Source organism: Cupressus sempervirens, chromosome 4, assembly GCF_028749045.1.
Source record: "Cupressus sempervirens isolate cs-2001-9-10 chromosome 4, ASM2874904v1, whole genome shotgun sequence".
NCBI lineage: Eukaryota > Viridiplantae > Streptophyta > Pinopsida > Cupressales > Cupressaceae > Cupressus > Cupressus sempervirens.
The window spans coordinates 146,771,710-146,791,985 of NC_143121.1; the positions used below are offsets into that span (position 1 = coordinate 146,771,710).

Consider the following 20,276-nt stretch of genomic DNA (forward strand, 5'->3'; position numbering starts at 1 on the left):
ATTATTCAACTTTGTTTCCTATACTAAAATGATTTCTGACTCAAATGATTTAAGGTTATGTTTTAATAACCTTTTTTTGCTAGGGGCATTTAGGCCCCTAGCATTCCAAGTTGTAATCTTCATACCTCCTTGGGAAGGCACTTCCCCTTCCCAATGTTGAGTAAATGATCTATCTTTTGATGTTCTCTACTAAGTCCATCTACTTCCTTGAGTTCCTTCAAAGATCTTCAGCCTCTCTTGCCTTTCACTTTGTCATATTTGGGTGAGCTTAAACCTTCTTGATTCATCTGAATCCCTAGAAGCTCTATGTCTTTCCCATAATTTTGAGTACCAATAATCTTATTACAAACCTTTACTTCTCTATTATCCATTTCATGTTCACTTATGATCTGATTTATTATGCTTGGTCGATCTTCATATTCTGAATCTAAACCTTTTGTGTTATCCTTGCCAACCCCTTTATCTTTTTGCTATGTTCCCATTGCATGTTCACTTATCTAAACTTGACCCTTTCTATTATCCTCAGCCTCAATGTTTTGTAGATCTCATCTTAAGTCTTCACATGAGTAGCCTTTACCACCCAATTTGAGAATTCACTAAATCAAAACTTCCTTCTGAGTTTCTATGTTGTCAATATTTTCTGGGTGGAATACATGAATTAATTCATTAGTTAATTGATCAAGACACTTATCTTCTAATTTTTGACTTACCAATTCTGAATCCATAACAATATCCCTATTTAAAAAGTTCTAAAACTCTTTAACCAGGGTACTTTCTTCTCTCTCTACATTACAGTCCATATCTTTCTGATTACCAACTAGAGTAAATGGTGAACTACTAGAAGCTGCCAGAGTTTGCCAAAACTTGGATAATTTATTAGGAACTTCTTTGATAGGTGTTATATTTTATCTCTTTGAAGCCAGCAATGGACATTGCTCCATTTTGATTACTCCCTCCAAGATTTGGTGTTTTCCTCGTCTATCTAAATTTTCAAATAATAATGAATTCTCTACATCTTCTATATTCTCTTTTCCAATATCCCAATATGCCTTGATTTTCTAAGATGTTGATATTATTCTAACTAGGGCTTCTTCATCTACTAGATTTACATTTTTTTCTATAGAAACTTTACTACTAGGAATATTTGATTCCTATTGTTTGTTATCAATGGAGCTTGATAAATACACTTCCTTTTGACAGGTTGTCAACTAATCTTTATCACATTGTGGATTGAAAACATTGGCTACTATGTCTTTAGCTTCTTCTAATGACCTTATTTTCCCTGAATTTCTCTTTGAAACATTTTTCTTTCCCTTGGATTTATTTCTTTGTTTCATTTCTGGGATCTTCTTATGATCAGCCACTATGATCGATTTGAGCCTTACTTTATCATCTAAAATGTTCTTACTCTTTTCAATGTCTTTCATTTCAATATGTCAAACATATGTTTGGGTCTCATTCTTTTGATGGATTAGCATAGGAATATTTTGATCTAAGGTCCTTTGTCTCAATTTCTTTTTTCTAAATTCTTATCCATGTGAACTTGCTGAGAAAATCTAAAGTGAGCAGCAAGGTTTTGAATCTGATTTTCCTATTATCATCTAACTTTATGATTTTTTATATTTCCCCTCAAATGTTTGAAGATTTAAATCATAAGATGCTCTTCTTGTTATCACTTTCCTATGTATTTGAAATGGTTGATTAAACTTGGTTCTAATCAACAATTTTACATTGTTGTAGGATTGAAATGAGGCATCAATACCTATGAGATCTCCCAAAGTAGACCCTAGTGACCTAATGATCTCTATTTGGATAAACTTTGGTAGTAAAGATTGGATACTAAACCAAGTTGGACAAATAATATCTAACCCTTCTATTCTAAAATTTGGATGTCATTCTACGAAATTAATAGCATAATCGTTGTAAAAATATTCAGACACAGAAATAAACTCTTTTTAAATAGATTCATCCAAACAATGTAGATATAGGATTTTATCTGAAAAGTGAGAGATACTTACATGTTCCTCACAGTTGTCTTCTAGCCAATTTGCAATGTGAAATAAATCTTTTTCAGGGCCACTCCATACTACAAAGATTCCAGCTCTTTGGCAGTTACACCATAAGTCTTTGATTTCCTCATTGGAGATGAAGATAGAACTATCTTTAGGTTTTGGAGATACTTGAGAGCCTAGATGATCTTTGGAGTTTGGTGATTCCATAGGAGCCTTTGGCGCAGATCGCCAGTGTGTAGGAATATATAGGAAAAAATATGAAATAGTAGGGGTGCATTGTATCTTAACATAATGGAGTGCACAGGAGCATACAGGGCTGACCTATCATGCCCTACTGAAAATGGGGGAGGCTTATACAAGTTGGAATGAGCATAGTTAGTTAAATTGAAAACTATAAACTGATTATCTAAACTATCAATGATAAAAATTGGCTGAGGCCACTGGTTACCTATCATTCTTGATAATTGGCAAGAAGATTCAACTTGAGCAATCTTTGGCAATTTGAACCATCCATTTGATGCTTTTGAATGGGAATTTTCCTCATGCTAGTCATGTCGATTCTGCCTATCTTTTCCTTCCAAATTTGCCAGTATAGAAAATCTATTCGCCATTTTGACTATATAGTTGGAATTCCTCAAATTCAAGGATTTGGTGGAGGCCATGATCTAATGAGATTCTTCAAGTTAACCTTTGGCTTTCAGCCTGTGGCCTAAGATATCCAAGGGTTTCTTTTGTGTGCTCGAGTGACTGCTCTGTCTTTTTCACATTATTGTCGAAGTTCACCATTTTTTTATTATTAACTATTATTATTATATATGATTATGATATTATTAATATTATTATTAATATTATTATTACTATTAAATACAATATAGTAATATATAATTATTATTATACCTTAAATATAATATAGTCATATATATGATTATTATTATTATTAAATATATATAGTAATACTATCTGATTATTATTATTATATAGTAATATATATGGTCATTATTATTATTAAATATAATATAGTAATATATATGATTATTATTGTTATATAATCTAGTAATATATTATTACTATATTAAAATATACAGTATTATATTATTATTATTAAATATAATATTCTCATGAAATGCATCAAAAGGGGTCATAGGTTAACCTATGATCCCTTTCCATGCATTCAAACAAACCAAATGGGTCCCTAGGGGTCTTAGGGCCCTTAGGGACATATGTTGTCATGAAATGTAGACCCTAATATAGGGGAATTGTATATTTACTTCTTATGGAGGGTTATGAGGAACATTGTTTCTTGCCTCAATATCATCATTTGGGTCAGCCATACCTATTAATTTGCAAAACATAATTTCTAATAAAAATAACCTAAATTTCAAAAATTTCTATTAAGAAAGACCTAATTTTTAACAAATTCAATTAAATATAACTAATTTATAATAATATTCATTCAAAAAAAAAAAAATTTAAAAAGAAAAAAAAAAACTTACCCTTATCATATACCTATTCTGAAATCCAATACCCAAATAGAAATCAACTCTCAAACAAAAAAATGCAATGTGAAAAGAGCTCTTAGGTTTTTGTTTTTTAATAAATGTTATAGATTTCAAGTATCTGATTTCATATCAGATACCTAATAAGGCTTGGTCCTAACTTTTTAGCTTTGGTATTACGATGGTGGAAAAAAAGTCAGAGTGGATTTTGAAATGTTTTTAGACATTTTCAAACTCTATTTTTTTCACATCACACTTTTTGGCACACCATGATCCTACACATACCTTGACCCACATCTAATTTTCACTCTCTTAGGTATTTTAATCTATTTTATATTATTTTATTTCATTATTTTTAGTTTTTCAGCTTTACAATTTTGTCAATTTATTAATTTTTTGTTCACGGTTAATAGTTTTATATATGTAAAACTCTAAATTTTCATTGTAAATTATTGTTTTGTATGGATTATTAAATTACATTTAGATTATGTTTTCTCTCCTCCCTCATGCTCTCTCTCTCTCTCTCTCTCTCTCTACCCTTTTCTAATATTTAGATATTCATTTAAATTTTTATTTTGTAGATGTTTATTTAAATTAATATTTTAGATGTTTGGATGTATTTAATTCATATGACACATAATCAAAGTTAAAGTGATGGATGATTCTAGATGCATTAGATGTTTAGATTATTTAAAGATGTATTCACATTGGTATTTTAGATTTATTTCAACTAAATAGTAATTATAAATTATTTTTTTGTACATATAAAATATTGACCAAAGTTTATGGTTAGGATTTGTATAAACCCTATACTTGAACCTACACTTTATAGTTAAATACATGTTTATGAAATATTTTTCTAACCCTAATATATTAACTTATTTCCCTATTTGTATCCCTAATTCAACTATAAGTCAAATCTTTTGTTTATAATAGACCTTGAATTTAATAATCAAACTCTAACCATAATCTTGAACCATAACTATAATTCACTTTTTGACCTTAACTCTAACTAGTTCATATGTCACTCTACTTGAACCATAGCCCTATTCTATCCTTAATTCTAGTAAAAATGATACTTCAACCATAAGATCAATCGAACTATATAACTCTATCCTAATTTGAATCCTAAACATAATAAAATCTTAACCAAAGCCATAGTAACAATGACCCTAATATGTACATCCTAACTGAACCCTACCTAATGCATCATCTAAATCCCTTACTTCAATCCTAAAACTAACTCTAAACGTTAAATAGCTAGCTAAGTAATAAGTTAAGTTTCAAACCTTATATTCTTAACCCTACCATAGACACTAAATTCTAAACATAAATAAAAACCATGATGTTAGCCAATATCCATACCCTAACACTAAACCTAACCAAGTTTTATGTTCATAACCTAAAGTTTTATTTTTAAAACTTAACCATAACCCTAATCCTCTAACCTTAACCCTAAAATACTTATTTTATACCTCAATCTAAACCCTAACCCTAAATTCCTAAAACATAATCTCCTACCTAACTCAAGTATCATAATTCAAATATATTATTCCAAAACCTTTTTCAAAAACACTTATAATCCTTAGCCTAATATTGACCCTAATCTAAATATAATTTGAATCCTAATACATATCCTAACCCTAGTCCTTTGTGTAACAATAATTTTAACTGCAAGCACAATCATACTAATGTAAACCATAACCTTAATAATAATCCATTCTGTAAATTTAATCTCACTCCTCTTTTTGATATATTCACGTAGTTAAAGATGTATTTATATTGATATTTTAGATTTATTTTAACTAAATAGTAATTGTCATTTAATTTTATGTTGTACATATTAAACACTAGCCAAAGTTTTAAGGGTTGGAATTTACTTAAACCATGTAGTTAAACCTACACTTTACAGTTATGTATGCTTATGGTTCAATGTTTCTTTAAAAACCTAATATATTAAATCATTAGTATGAATATTTTATCTTTATTTCAGCTATAATGAAAATCATAGGTATAAATTAACCCTTAAATTTAATAACCAAACTAGATAACCATAATCTCAAGAATCGTAACTATAATTCACTTCTTGACCCTACCTACAATATTTCCCTTTACTTGTAAGTAGCCCTATCCCATCCTTAGGTCTACCACAAATTGTGCTTCAATGTACAAACATTGAACTATATAAGTCCATCCTAATGCATAATCCCAAACACTTAACCTAATCCTAAAACTAACCCTAAATGTTATTTATTGTAACTTTAATTCTAAATGGAAAAATTTTAATAAAAAATGTTAAATCTAAACCTTAACCAACAATATATTAATGCTCAATCTAGTAAACCCTAATTTTGTAAATGTTAATGGTTCACTTTAGAACCATAAAGTCTAAGCACAATCATAGCACTAACTATACTACTATCTCCAATCATAAACTCAATATAAATACATAAATTATATGAACACATAAACATTAAAATGTAATATATAAACCCTAACAATTTAGAACCAAAAGTCTTTAAGCATAATCATAACACTAACTATACTTCTTTTAAAGCTCAAGCATAACCCTAATCCTCTAACCTTAACCCCTTAAATGCTTCTTTTATACCTAAACCTAAATCCTAACCCTATATTCCTAAACCATAATCTCCTACCTAACTCAAGTATCATAATTCAGATATATTATTCCAAAACCTTTTTAAAAAACACTTCTAATCCTTAGCCTAATCTTGAACCTAATCTAAATATAATTTAAATCCTAATCCATACCCTAACCCTAGTCCTTCCTGTAACAATAATTTTAACTATAAGCACAATTGTACTAATGTAAGCCATAATCTTAATAATAATCCATTCTATAAATTTAATCTCTCTCCTCTTTTTGATATATTCAAGTAGCTAAAGATGTACTAGATGTAAATAATTGGTTTTAAAGATGTATTTATATTGATATTTTAGATTTATTTTAACTAAATAATAATTGTAATTTAATTTTACATTGTACATATTAGACACTAACCAAAGTTTTAAGGGTTAGAATTTACTTAAACCATATAGCTAAACCTACACTTTATAGTTATGTATGTATATGATTCATTTTTTCTTTAAAAGCCTAATATATTAAATCATTAGCATGAATATTCTATCCTTAATTCATCTATAATGCAAATCATAGGTATAAATTAACCCTTCAATTTAATAACCAAACTAGATAACCATAATCTCAAGAATTTCATAACTATAATTCACTTCTTGACCATAACTCTAACTGCAATATTTCCCTCTACTTGTATGTAGCCCTATTCTATCCTTAGGTCTACTACAAATTATGCTTCAATGTAAGAACATTGAACTATATAATTCTATCCTAATGCATAATCTCAAACCCTTAGCCTAATCTCAAAACTAACCCTAAACTTTATATGCATAACTATAATGAATTATGTTTCAAACCTTATTCCTAATAAAATTATAATTAATGCAAAATTTGAAGATTTAAGCCTAACCCTTAAATCCTAAATGCAAAATTGCAATCCATACCCCCAACCCTAGTGCTTTATGTAATAATAATTTTAACTATAAGCACAATCATACTAATGTAAGTCATAACCTTAGTAATAATTCATTTTGTAAATTTAATCTCTCCCCTCACTTTTTTGATATATTCAAGTAGTTAAAGATGTATTAGATGTAAATATATGGTTTTAAAGATGTATGTATATACTTAAACCATAACTTTATAGTTATGTATGTTTATGATTCAAAGTTTCTTTAAAAGCCTAATATAACATGAATATTCTCTTCTCTTTTTTATATATTCAAGTATTTAAATATGTATTAGATGTAAATATATAGTTTTAAAGATGTATTTATATTGATATTTTAGATTTATTTTAATTAAATAGTAATTTTGTGAATTTTTATGTTATGTACATATATGCATATTATATTTCATGGACCCACCCCCACCCCTGCCCCTGCCCTTGCCCCCTCCATATCCAACCCCATCTCCACCCCCACCTCCACGACCATCTAGTTCGCCTCCACCACCTACCCCAGAGGAGCTATGTAAGAGCATGAAGCTCAACCTTTAGGACCTCATGCAAGACATACAGACTATTAGGCATGAGATCAATCCCCCCTCTCACCTACTTTTCCTTGCAGATAGCATGCAAGGTCTTGTCACTACTACATTTGACCTCATTTTTCTACCAAAATTTTTGACCATCAACTAAAATGTTTAAGTTGGTCGGATTAATGTAAAAAGGAAAAAATTTATTTTTTTACATCTAAGCCCCGTGTTGGTCAAAATTTTGACCAACACATGTTGGTCAAAATTTTGACCAACATGGGGCTTACCTGTTTGTTGTTTTTTGCGTGCGTAGGATCATTGCATTTTGTTGGAGTTGGAAACTTTTATGGAGTGGTAGATCGTCTGGAGCGAATATGCAAGGAAAGTAAGTGAAAGTAGGAGGAGCTTTTCATCTGCTGTGTTGCGATTTGAAAAATCTATTGAATGAAATGTGGGGTTATAGGTTTATAGAGACATAGAAGGCCTAGAAGATGGCAATTGCAGAGCTAAATTCATAGGTTGTTGATGGGAGTTGATATTGCTAGCTTTGGCTTTTGAAGTATCTTATAGTAGCAAATGGTAGCTTACAACATTTTTCAATGTTGTGAATTTGATGCTCGGATAATTAGTGGCAAAAGCCTATTTAAATTTAACATTTTCTAATTTGAAGGAGGTAGTTCGAGGTGTTTTGATTTACTGTACACAACAATCCATGGTTCAGAGCTGTGATTTGAATCATATAGTTTGTGAGAAATGGCTTGTACAAAAAAAGGGTTACCGTAATGTTTTATGAGGTTTGAGCCATAAGGTTTTGCAATCTTTAAGCCTCTGAAAGTTTAGAGTTATGGCAAAGCTTATGATTGTAGACAAAATAAAATAGCACAATAGCGATAGACATTTGAGAAATTAGCTATTTTTGCAGGTGAAGCTTGTAGGATTTAAACAACAACAGCAACACAATTAAAAAAAATGATAATATTCAAAACAGGGGAGGCTCTGTTTTACTGCAGAGAAAAAAACTAATATATTATTCCAACAAAAATTGTTGTTCAGCCAATACATTTATTCAAATAAGAAAATTGTTAAAACTAATCCCTAACACACAGATCAAAAAATAGATCTAGAGACCTGACAGTGGTTTTAGCATTATTCCATGCCTTGCTAAAGAGAAAATTTAGGAATTTAAAAAGAAACTACTAACTAACTACAAAAGAATGCCGATAACTATGCAATCTAACAACTATGCATGAAAGTTTTAATTTTAATTCCTGTGAACAGCGGTGGAACTGGAGTTTTCTATTTTTGAACAGCATCAATCTTGGCATTAATCTTCATACTCCCCCTTGATGCTGAGAGGACTCACAATCTGATCTCTGAGTACCAAAAATTGATATTTTGTAACTGACTTTGTGAGGATGTCTGCGATTTGCTCCTTTGTGCTAATGTACTTCAACTCAACCATTTTATTTTGTACCAAATCTCTGATGAAATGTTGTTTCAGATCAAAGTGTTTGGTCCTACTGTGATGAACCGGATTCTTGGCCAATTTAATGGCACTTATGTTGTCACAAAAAATCACAGTAGGCTGAACTTGTATCCCTCCAATTTCTTCAAGAAGCTTTCTAAGCCATACAGCTTGTGTGCCAGTTGAAGTGACTGCAACATATTCCGCTTCTGTAGAAGAGAGAGCAACCATACTTTGCTTCTTTGAACTCCATGTAATTAAACCAGAACCCAAAGAAAAACAATTATCAGATGTAGATTTTTGGTCATCAAAACAACCTCCCCAATCTGAATCACTAAAGCCAACAAGCTCAAACTTATTAGAAGAATAGTGAATGCCAAAATCTACTGTGCTTTTCACATACCTCAAAATTCTCTTGGTTTCCTTCATATGTTCCTCTGATGGATTTTTTATATACCTTGAAACCAATGAAACTGAATAAGCAATATCAGGCCTTGTGTGAGTTAAAAACATCAAACTCCCCACAATGCTCCTGTATAATGTCTCATCAACAATTTTAGCACCATCATCTCTACATAATGTAACTCCATGAGAAATTGGAGTGGAAAGAGGTTTACAATCAGCCATATCAAATTTCTTCAACATATCTTTTGCATACTTTTCTTGACAAATAAAAATTTCATCTTTACCTTGATAAACCTCCATGCCAAGAAAGTACTTCATGAGACCTAAATCTTTCATCTCAAACTCATTCATCATAGCAACTTTAAATTCATCTTTCATCTTTGAACTACTACCCATATATAACAAATCATCAACATACAAACACACAATGAGAATTTCATTACCTTCTTGTTTGTAGTAAAGGGTAGGTTCACTCTTACTTCTTTGAAAGCCATTCCTCTAAAAATATCCATCAATTCTTGCATACCATGCACGTGGTGCTTGCTTGAGGCCATACAAAGCCTTCTTCAACTTTTAGACATAATCTTCTTTGCCTTGAATCTCAAAACTTTGTGGTTGTCCCACATATACCTCTTCTTCTAAGTACCCATTCAAGAAGGCACTTTTCACATCCATGTGATGAATACTCCATTTATTTTGAGCTGCAAAAGAGATTAGCATCCTAATAGTTTCTTGTCTTGCTACTGGTGCAAAATTTTCTTCATAATCAATGCCATACCTTTGACTGAAACCTTTAGCAACCACTCTTGCCTTGTGTCTTTCAACACTCCCATCACTATTATATTTGGTCTTATAGACCCATTTTTTACCAATCTTCTTCTTCTTATGTGGAAGATCTACAAGCTCCCATGTTTCATTCCTATCAATGGAATCCATCTCTTCATTCATTGCTTGCATCCAAACCTCATTAGCACATGCATCTTCAAAACATGATGGCTCAAAATCAGTTTTAGGAAGTAATGCAAAATTTACTGTCTCGCCTATTGGATCTTCTTCATGTGCTTGATTTTGACACCTCTCATAAATATCACTCAATCTTCTTACCTTCCTTGGAGGACTTGAGGATGGACTTGCTCTTGGTATTGGTGAGGGGTTTCTTGGTGGGCTTGGTGATCTTGAAATAGAACCATTAGCTGACTGCTCATTATCATTATCAGCAATATCATCATCATCCAAAACTGATTTTGGCTTTCCAACATGTTGTTTTTGATGACCATAAACTCCCCCTTCATCAAAAATCACATCTCTTGAAACAAAAATCTTATTAGTAATAGGATTGAATAATCTATAAGCTTTGCTTTCCTCACTATAGCCCACAAAAATACATGATTCACTTTTAGCATCTAGCTTTTGCCTATTCTAATCAAGGATGTGAACATAAGCCAAAAAACCAAAAACTTTAAAATGATTTACATTAGGCTTTTTCTCATACCATGCTTCATATGGAGTCATCTTGTGTAGGGCACTTGTAGGACTCTTGTTGAGAATATATATGGTTGTAGCAACTGAATCAGCCCAATAAGAATTGTTCAAACCCTTGGTTTGTAACATGCTCCTTGCCATTTCTACCAAAGTACGATTCTTCCTTTCAGCCATTCCATTCTGTTGGTGTGTGTATGCAGTTGTGAGTTGTCTTTTGATGCCATTCATCGCACAAAAATTCTAAAAATTGTTTGAGAAAAATTCTCCTCCTCGATCTATTCTCAAACATCTGACTGTGTTCGCTTTCTCATTCTCTACACGAGCTTTAAACTTCTTGAATGTATCAAAGGCTTCATCTTTAGTCTTCAAAAAATATACCCAACACATGCGTGAGTAATCATCTATAAAAGTAATGAAATATGATGACTTACCCAAGCTTTGTGTTTGAATTGGACCACAAATATCTGAATGAATAAGCTGAAGTGGGTATTGGGCTTGCCATGCATTGCCTTTTGAAAATGATTCCCTTGAATGTTTCCCTTTTGCACACCCTTCACAAATCTGTTTATGCTCTTCAACCTTAGGCAATCCAAGAACTAATGTATTTGATGTTAGATTCGTCAAACTATTGAAATTCAAATGGCCATACCTAAGATGCCACAACCAACTTTTATCCTCATAAGCCATATTGACAAGCTGATTATCATTTTGACCAAACGTCAAAGGAAACATCCTATTCTTTGTCATAGGAACAACTGTAATCACTTTTTTTTTTTTATTCTTATCATAGATAGTACAATGCATGTTCTCAAATACCACTCTATAATTGTTCTCATATAGCTGCCCAACACTCAATAAATTATGCTTTAACTTGGGAGTATAATAAATATCTTGAACACTTTTCATACCTTCCTTTGTCTGAACATCCATGGCTCCTTTGGCCGCAACATCCACAGTATTGTTATTACCAAGGGTAATATTGGATCTGTAACTATCATCAAGCTTTGAAAATATTTCTCTGTTACTAGACATATGGTTAGAGCATCCAGAATCCAAATACCAAACATCATTCACATTACTTTCACCTTTCCCATAACACAAAAATAAATTACCTAAGGAAGGATCCTCATCTTGTTGGGCATAATTTGCACTATTGTTACCTGATTTCAGTCTACACTCTCTCTCAAAATGTCCATACTTATTGCAATGATAGCATTGGATGTTCCTTTTCTCAAATATGCCTCTACCTCTTCCTCCTTGAGCACCTCCTCTTCCTCTAGATCCTCTTGAAAAAATCTGATTTTGGCCCCTTCCCGAGCCTTTGTTGTTGTTACTACTGCTACTAGCACCATCGTTCTTTGAAATTTGCAATTAGGAAGCAAAAGCCTTCTCATTAACACTGGTAGATGTGTCCCTTATTCTATCCTCATGTGATATAAGAGATCCAACCAATTCATCATACTCCATGGTAGCTAAATTTTTTCTTTCTTCTATGGCAATTACTACAATATTCCATCTTGGGGTTAGAGATCTCAATACCTTTTGTATTATTTGCTCTTGAGCAATAGATTCACCCAAAGTGGCCATTTTATGAGTCACATCTTTCACTCTCACATAGAAATCTCCCACACTCTCTATCTCCTTCATCTTCAAGTTCTCATATTCTCTTTTCAAGGTTTGTAACTTCACAACCTTGATCTAATCATTGCCATTGTAAGCATCTTTTAGAGTCTTCCAGGCCTCTTTTGTTGTTTGTGCATTAGCAATTCGAGGAAACAAGCTCTTATCAAGAGCCATCTAAATGTGAAACAATGCCATTGCATTCTTCTTCTCAACTTCTTTCTTCAATCTGCTATCATTAGGTTGGAGAGTATTCCAATTTGCAGGCTCTTCATATCCAAATTCAATGATCTCCCAATAATCTTTCCCAATCAAAAAAGTCTTCATCTTGATTGACCAATATTGGTAATCAACTCCATCAAACTTTGGGATTTGCAAATTGTTTTCCATGCTACTATCTTCCAAACACCTTCAGCTCTAATACCAAATGTGGGATTTAAACAACAACAACAACACAATAAAAAAAAAATGATAATATTCAAAACAGGGGAGGCTTTGTTTTACTGCAAAGAAAAAAAATGGATATATTATTCCAACAACAATTGTTGTTCAGCCAATACATTTATTCAAATAAGAAAATTGTTAAAACTAATCCCTAACACATAGATCAAAAAATAGATCTGGAGTCCTGACAGTGGTTTTAGCATTATTCCATGCCTTGCTAAAGAGAAAATTTAGGAATTTAAAAAGAAACTACTAACTAACTACAAAAGAATGCCAATAACTATGCAATCTAACAACTATGCATGAAAGTTTTAATTTTAATTCCTGTGAACAGTGGTGGAACAAGAGTTTTCTATTTTTGAACAGCATCAATCTTGGCATTAATCTTCAAGGCTTGACCATCTGAAGTCGGATGTTTGTATATTTTTTCATTGCATTGAAAAAAGGAGTCTATAATGGACGGCAAGGTAGGGCCACAGGTTCCCATGCTATTTTTCTAGCAGAATCAATTTCTTCTAGGCAGGTATTATGATCATTGTTCGCTTCCTGCCAAGCATTATATCAAGCCAACAGATTCATCATGGACTCGAGCAAATTGGCAACAGCAATAGCAACAACAACAACAATTGAATCACTTAACTTTTGAAGGTTCTAGGGCTAATTGGAACCCTAATTTCTGGGAATGGGACAATGTCATGTTTTTGGCAAAGCCTATCCAATCTAGTAGGCCCAAATCACAAGTTGCCCCTTCGGAGGTCTTATGACTAGGACTTAGCGATGACACAGGCTTGGATCCAGGAAACAATGGCTCTTCATCTCCAGAGCAGAAAAGGAAGATGGAAAAAGCCACAAAACCCTTGTTTCCTAGCAAAGATTCATCAGAAGAGGATGATGCTGATGGGAATGTCGCCTTGAAGCTTGGAGTGAGTTGTTACTCCTATGTTGATGACACAAGCTTGTCCAGGCAGACCAAGCACATAAGATCGGGCTCTACAGGTAGTTCTTTTCCTATGTGTCAAGTAGATGATTTCCATGGTGATCTTACTACCACTAAGGACTACCATAGGCACCACAAGGTCTGTGAGGCCCATTACAAGGCCTCAAAAGCTCTTGTTGGTAATCTCATGCAATAGTTTTGCCAGCAGTGCAACAGGTTGGAAGAATTTGCATATGATTATATATTTCAAAAACTTTCATTTGGACTTTTGAATTTCCATCATGAGAAACTAAATCCCATTTTTTCAAAATATGATTGATTAATAGATAGTAGAGATGGGATTTGAATTCTTTCTGTCAAAATGCTTTTCAATTTATAGAAGTTCTATGCATGATTGTCATCCCCTACATTTTACTAGTTTTAGATGTTTCTTAATGATTTTTCATGATTGTGTGTAGCTTTGAAAGTTATTTTCTCTCATTCATTTCCTTTCTAGGGTTTGATTTTATGAAATTCTTCTAGCTTATGAATGTCTTCCCTATTCAAATTTCATCCACTTCCAGAATTTGATGAGGGAAAAAGAAGTTGTAGAAGAAGACTTGTAGGGCATAACAGGTGAAGGCAAAAGACACAGCCTGAGGATGCGTTGTCTAGGAGGCTATTAGTTGTTGTTATTGCTACATAGGATAATGGTGGCTTAGGAAATTTGAACATCGTGAACCTTCTCAGCATCCTATAATGGCTTCAAGGTGAGGGCTACTATTGACTTATTTTTCCTGAAATGCTGACTTTTGAAGTACTTTATATTGATTTTCATTCAAAATTAATTTCCAGGGAATAATTCTATAGTGGGAAAGATATCCTCCAACAGAGATCAGTTAGTTCAGTTATTGAACAAGATTATCTCAATTTCTTCTTCCTCAGAAAAAATGGTTGGGTCTTCTTTGGGTTTTGATCTTAACATTGCTCAAGGCATGCAACAAGTCCCTAGGATAGATGATCCCAAGGAAAATGGCCATCAATCCTCTTCACCCACTACTATAGAAGCAATGGCAATCCTTTCAGGTTTGACAAGTTCTTCACTAAAGTCCTCACTACCATTCTATGTAACACCCTCTCTGCTGAGCTTGCAACTAGTTTTAAAGCAATGCCTTCACCCGTTGCTCTAGCAGCTCCTACAAAAACTCAAGACAACAATTTACAAGCTCAGAAATCTAACATTTTCTTTGGTTCTAAAAAGATCAGCTCTAGTCCTTCTAACAGTGTTTCTGAGCATGCTTTCCCATGCTCGATGCCATTTTAGCTATTCAATCCTTTTGATAGGATCAACCCTACTCTAAAAAGCATTGCAAAAATATATATTTCTTCAGATAGCAGCAATCCTACTGATGAAAGATCTCCATCTTCCTCACCTCTTCTTGTGCATAAATTGTTTCCTTTGCATGCCCAACAAGAAGGTAGAGAGAATGATAGCATTTCCATCTACAAGGATGATAATCTTGCTCTAGATGCAAGCCCCGAAAATGATGGGTTCTCACCATACAACCTTCCAAAGGTTGGTAATAGGAGGCCTCACCAAAATTTAGTGTCAAGATCACCATTTCAAGGTGGAGGTTCCAGATCTCCTGCACCAATGGTTGGTTGTACCTCATCCTCTTCTGGATCAGATTTATCTCCTGTTAGCTGTAATTTTGATTCATAGGTATACTGTCCTACTACTTATCCTCAATTTGATATTTGCAAATGTTAAAAGGGATAGCCATTGTATTTTTTTGTGCACTTAGAATGGATATATTGCTGGACAAACTATCATTACATAGTATTTTTGAATATTATGATAGGAAAGAATAGGGCAGATTATTTTCAACCTATTTGACAAAGATCCAAGTAATTTACCTTTGACATTGTGCTCACAGGTGAATATACTGGTATTAGTCTATTTACCTGATGCTTATAGAGACAAAAATCTTCAATTTATAATATAATTGAATAATTTTTTACTACAGATTCTAGAGTGGCTTTCCAATAGCCCTTCTGACATGGAGAGTTACATAAAGCCTGGATGTGTGATGCTTTCCATATTTATCTCAATGCCATCTACCAACTAGGACTGTTTATGTATCAATCAATTCTTTTTTAGCTCCTATGATATGTCTCTGTCTCCTGCCAAAAGAGATTAAAAAGTTAATGAGGAAGAGTACATGCTGCCAATGGATATTCTGCTAGCTTAAAACCCACTGTTTAACCAGTTCTTATAAGAGTGTTAAAAGTCTATTTTAAAGTCCTCATAATAGAGATTCATGTCTCTTTACTACTTCTTGTGCATGAGTTATAAGACAATTGGTTGTAAGTCCCATATGAAATCTTCATGGTATACAATTGTTACTTAGCTATGTTCCATCTCACTTGTTTTATGGCTTACTGAAGTTTAAGGGTGATGTCTATTAAAGTAATTTAGATGCACATTTCCATGTATTTATTAATTAATTGGAAATCTAAATAATGTAAATTTTTGAGTTTTAATTAATGAATTTGGTCAATTGTAAATTCTTTCAAGATTCTTTACTACTGTTGTTTCTTTACATTCAGTTGAAGTTTTAATATTTTGGAACTAAAATTTCATAGAATTATTACTTAAAATACCCTTATAGGGATTTATCTTGTTTATTTTTTCACCTTTTCAATATATCTTTCTTAGATCTGTTGATTATTGGCATAGATCATTCTTCTAAAATAATCTTCTCCTCGGGCTTGACACCCATGACCTGGAATGAAAAGTACAAATTGCAATAGATATTGCAACGGGTATAGAATATATACATGATGATACTCAATTGAGTTATGTTCATTGTGATATCAATAGTAATAGTATGCTTCTTGAGGATGATGTACAGGGAAAAGTACAATCCAAAACTATTTTTCTTTTCTTTTATCATGAATATGCATTTATTTTTTAATGAACTATTCTACTTGTTGCCATGACTACATGATTTGTAGGTCGGAGAATTCGGATTATCATTTCTTTTGGAAATAATAGGAAGTGGGTGTAAAGTGACAAATGATATAACAAGCTTGCATTTATGGCTCTTGAGTATTTCTCATCTTTCTCTCTGCAAGCAACAACGAAATTTGTGTCATTAAATATATAAGTATCATACAAATGGTCTTGATGTCTAAATTATAATTGATCCGCAAATATTACTAATAGTCCCACAAATTCTTGGGAAATTAACTCAATGAGATCATAATCCAAAACATCTTTCAAACCACCCCTTGACATAGAGTAACCATTGCCCTCACAAACTTTGGGTTTGTAAGTAACAATTGCTTTTGCCAATTTTACCCTCACTAGGAAATCTAAAGCTTTGATTGTTAGGAGCACAACTAATAACAATGTCCTCCTCTTATAATATCAAGGGTTTGCCTTGGGCCTAGTTTAGTTTGTTCAATTAGAGTTTTTTAAAATAGATATGAAGTCATGAGGTCTAGTCTCCTTCCAGCCCATGTACTACTAGTGGGTGTGTCACACCAGTATTATCAATCATGTTAAAAAGTTTAACCAATATACTTACCTGATTTGTATTGTCCATTAAAAAGAAATTATTTCCCTTACTCTTTTCTATCATGGAGATAACATATACAGAGGACATTATTGTAATTTTTAGTGTTATTGAAGCTACAAAATGTTAGTTGATGGGCCTTAGGCTAAGACCCCTTTATCTTCTAATCGAGTACTCACTTTACATGACCAGTGTCATCTAAATCATAATAATAAGTGCTCTCTGAAGCAACCAATAATCTCATTTCCCAAGCCAGTGATTACAATGTTACCATCCTTAGAATTATTATCATTTTCCAATTCAGAGATCTAATAATCTAAGAGAGGTATGTAGACAAAATTCAAGCTCTTGTTTAGTGCATGTTTCTTATAGTAGCAATACTTTTTTTTTTCATCTCTCCAGAGGAACATAGTTGTTATTACAATTGGGACAAATAATAGTAAGTATAGTGTCATTATTGCAGTTATGATCATGCAAATTAGAAGTAGGACTCCAAGGCATCCGACCACATACCCAAGACACACTGTAAGACAGTCAACCACATATCCATCTACACTAGTCAGTGATTCAATCACAGGCTCCTACGATTCATTGACAAGCTCCTATGATTCATTTGCAGGATCCTACAACTCATTTGGAGGCTCTTGCGATTCATTTGCATGCTCCCATTTCTACTCCCATTCTTGCAACCATTCATCTAGGCATTTCCACACTTTCAGAATCAAGATGAATGGCCAAATGAATCTGAGAAATCTGATAGTGTTGATGGGAAAACTTTACATTTAATAATTAGAACATGTATCATCTAGAGGGGAATAAATTATTATGCCCTATCTCTGGGATTTGGAGGATTTCTCCTTTGTTGTTGTTTGCCTATTTTCAATCTGTCTAATATTTATTGATTCTTTGAAATTGGTGTGCCATGAGTCATTGGTAGACTAGAGGACCTACTTTGCAATCATTTATTGTCTAACATTATTTTTTCCTTTATGCCAAAACACATCTTTAAACTTAAAGAAAAATTTCAAAATTATCATAAAGAAAAGAAAAATCCAAGACACTTTCTCCTTCTACATTATTTTTAAAGAAGGAAGCTAATATTTATAAAATTCTAATCTAATCTAATTGGCTGATTTGATGGTCAACTTTGTTTTCAAAATTCCTAATTATATAAAATAGAATCTTTTTAATATTTCTAATGTAAAATAGATTGGAGAGCTAATTAAACTTAAGAAATATGGTCTGTACATAACATACCGACACCATTTTATAGATTGCATATTTTGTATTAATACTCAAAAGTCATTTTATTTATAGTTAAACCCTTTCTTATCAATCTCCTATTATTTATGAAGTTTCTGTCACACTATTCTACTTTTTGCTTGTACAATTTCTGGCTGATCTATCATGGGGCATTGTAGAGTCCTTGTTTGAATATGTTTACTGAGAGAAAATAATGTCGGGAGCTGATATTCATTCAATACCCTTTATTATTGTAGCTTTGGAGTTGATGAAAATGAACAATGTTGCAATAGTAGGGCCACAATCTTCTATTATTGCTCATATTGTTTCACATGTAGCTGGTGAACTTCATGTACCAATTCTTTCATTTGGAGCAACAGATCCGACTCCCTCATCATATCAGTATCCATATTTTTTCCGCATGACACATAGTGATATGTATGGAATGATGGAAGTTGTAGCTGTGATTGGTTTCTATGGTTGGAAAGATATTGTGGTTGCATATACAGATGATGATTATGGGAGAAATGGAGTAGCTTCTTTGAATGATGTGCTAGAAAATGTAAATGCTAATATTGTTAACAAAATACCATTTCCTCCTAGAGTCATTAAAAATGATATTGGAAGTGTGTTGGTGCAATTAGCTTTGATGGAGTCAAGTGTACTTTTTGTGCATATAAATCCAAACACAGATATTGATCTATTCTCTGAGGCATTGCACCTTGGAATGTTGAACAATACCTATGTTTGGATAGCCACAGATTGGCTCTCTTCCCTTCTAGACTCTGATGGACTTAACTATGAAACCATGAATTCACTCCAAGGAGTCCTTGCTATATGCAAGTATATTCCAATTTCAAATCAGGAGCATGCTTTTAAAGTAAGGTGGAACAATCTTTACAAAACTAAGATAATTGATTTCTAGTTGAATGCATTTGGACTATATGCTTATGATGCAATCTGAACAATTGTCCATTCAATTGACAATTTCTTGAGGAAAGGAGGAAATTTTCATTTTATAGGTTATCCTCAGCTCTCCAATTTAAGTGGAAATGAAATAGAATTAGTAGAGTTAAAGGTGTTTGTAGGAGGATCACAGTCGCGAAATATCCTACTAAAAATAGATATATCCTACACTCTCATCATTAAGATACATATTCAACATTGACTGGGGACACATATTCATGACAAAAGGATAGCCAAACTCACTTCTAGTCATGACCATGCTTTGTAGCAAATAAGTACACCTTAACTTAATCACACTTGGCAAACAGGATTGTTACCATGTTTTGCATTATCACCTATTGCATCCATAACAGATAATTACATATATGGCAGGCACAAGAAAGCTTTTTCATTCTAGTTAGTTGATTTTTGACAATACACATTTCAAACTTGTACCAAATGAATCAAGTTCATGGTTCAAAATTGCACCCACTTTTCAAAACTATTGCTATCACAATAGAATAAAATGATGTCAATTGTTGTTTAGTTGACTTTAGTTTGGAACCTTCCTAAAAGAGGGATCAATTCAATTT

General features: G+C 32.6%; 1 pseudogene; it reads left to right on the plus strand.

Moving 5' to 3' along the window:
- Positions 1 to 13,454: 13,454 nt before the first annotated feature.
- Positions 13,455 to 16,116, plus strand: LOC149560386 (squamosa promoter-binding-like protein 14; annotated as a pseudogene).
- The last annotated feature ends 4,160 nt before the right edge of the window (positions 16,117 to 20,276 follow it).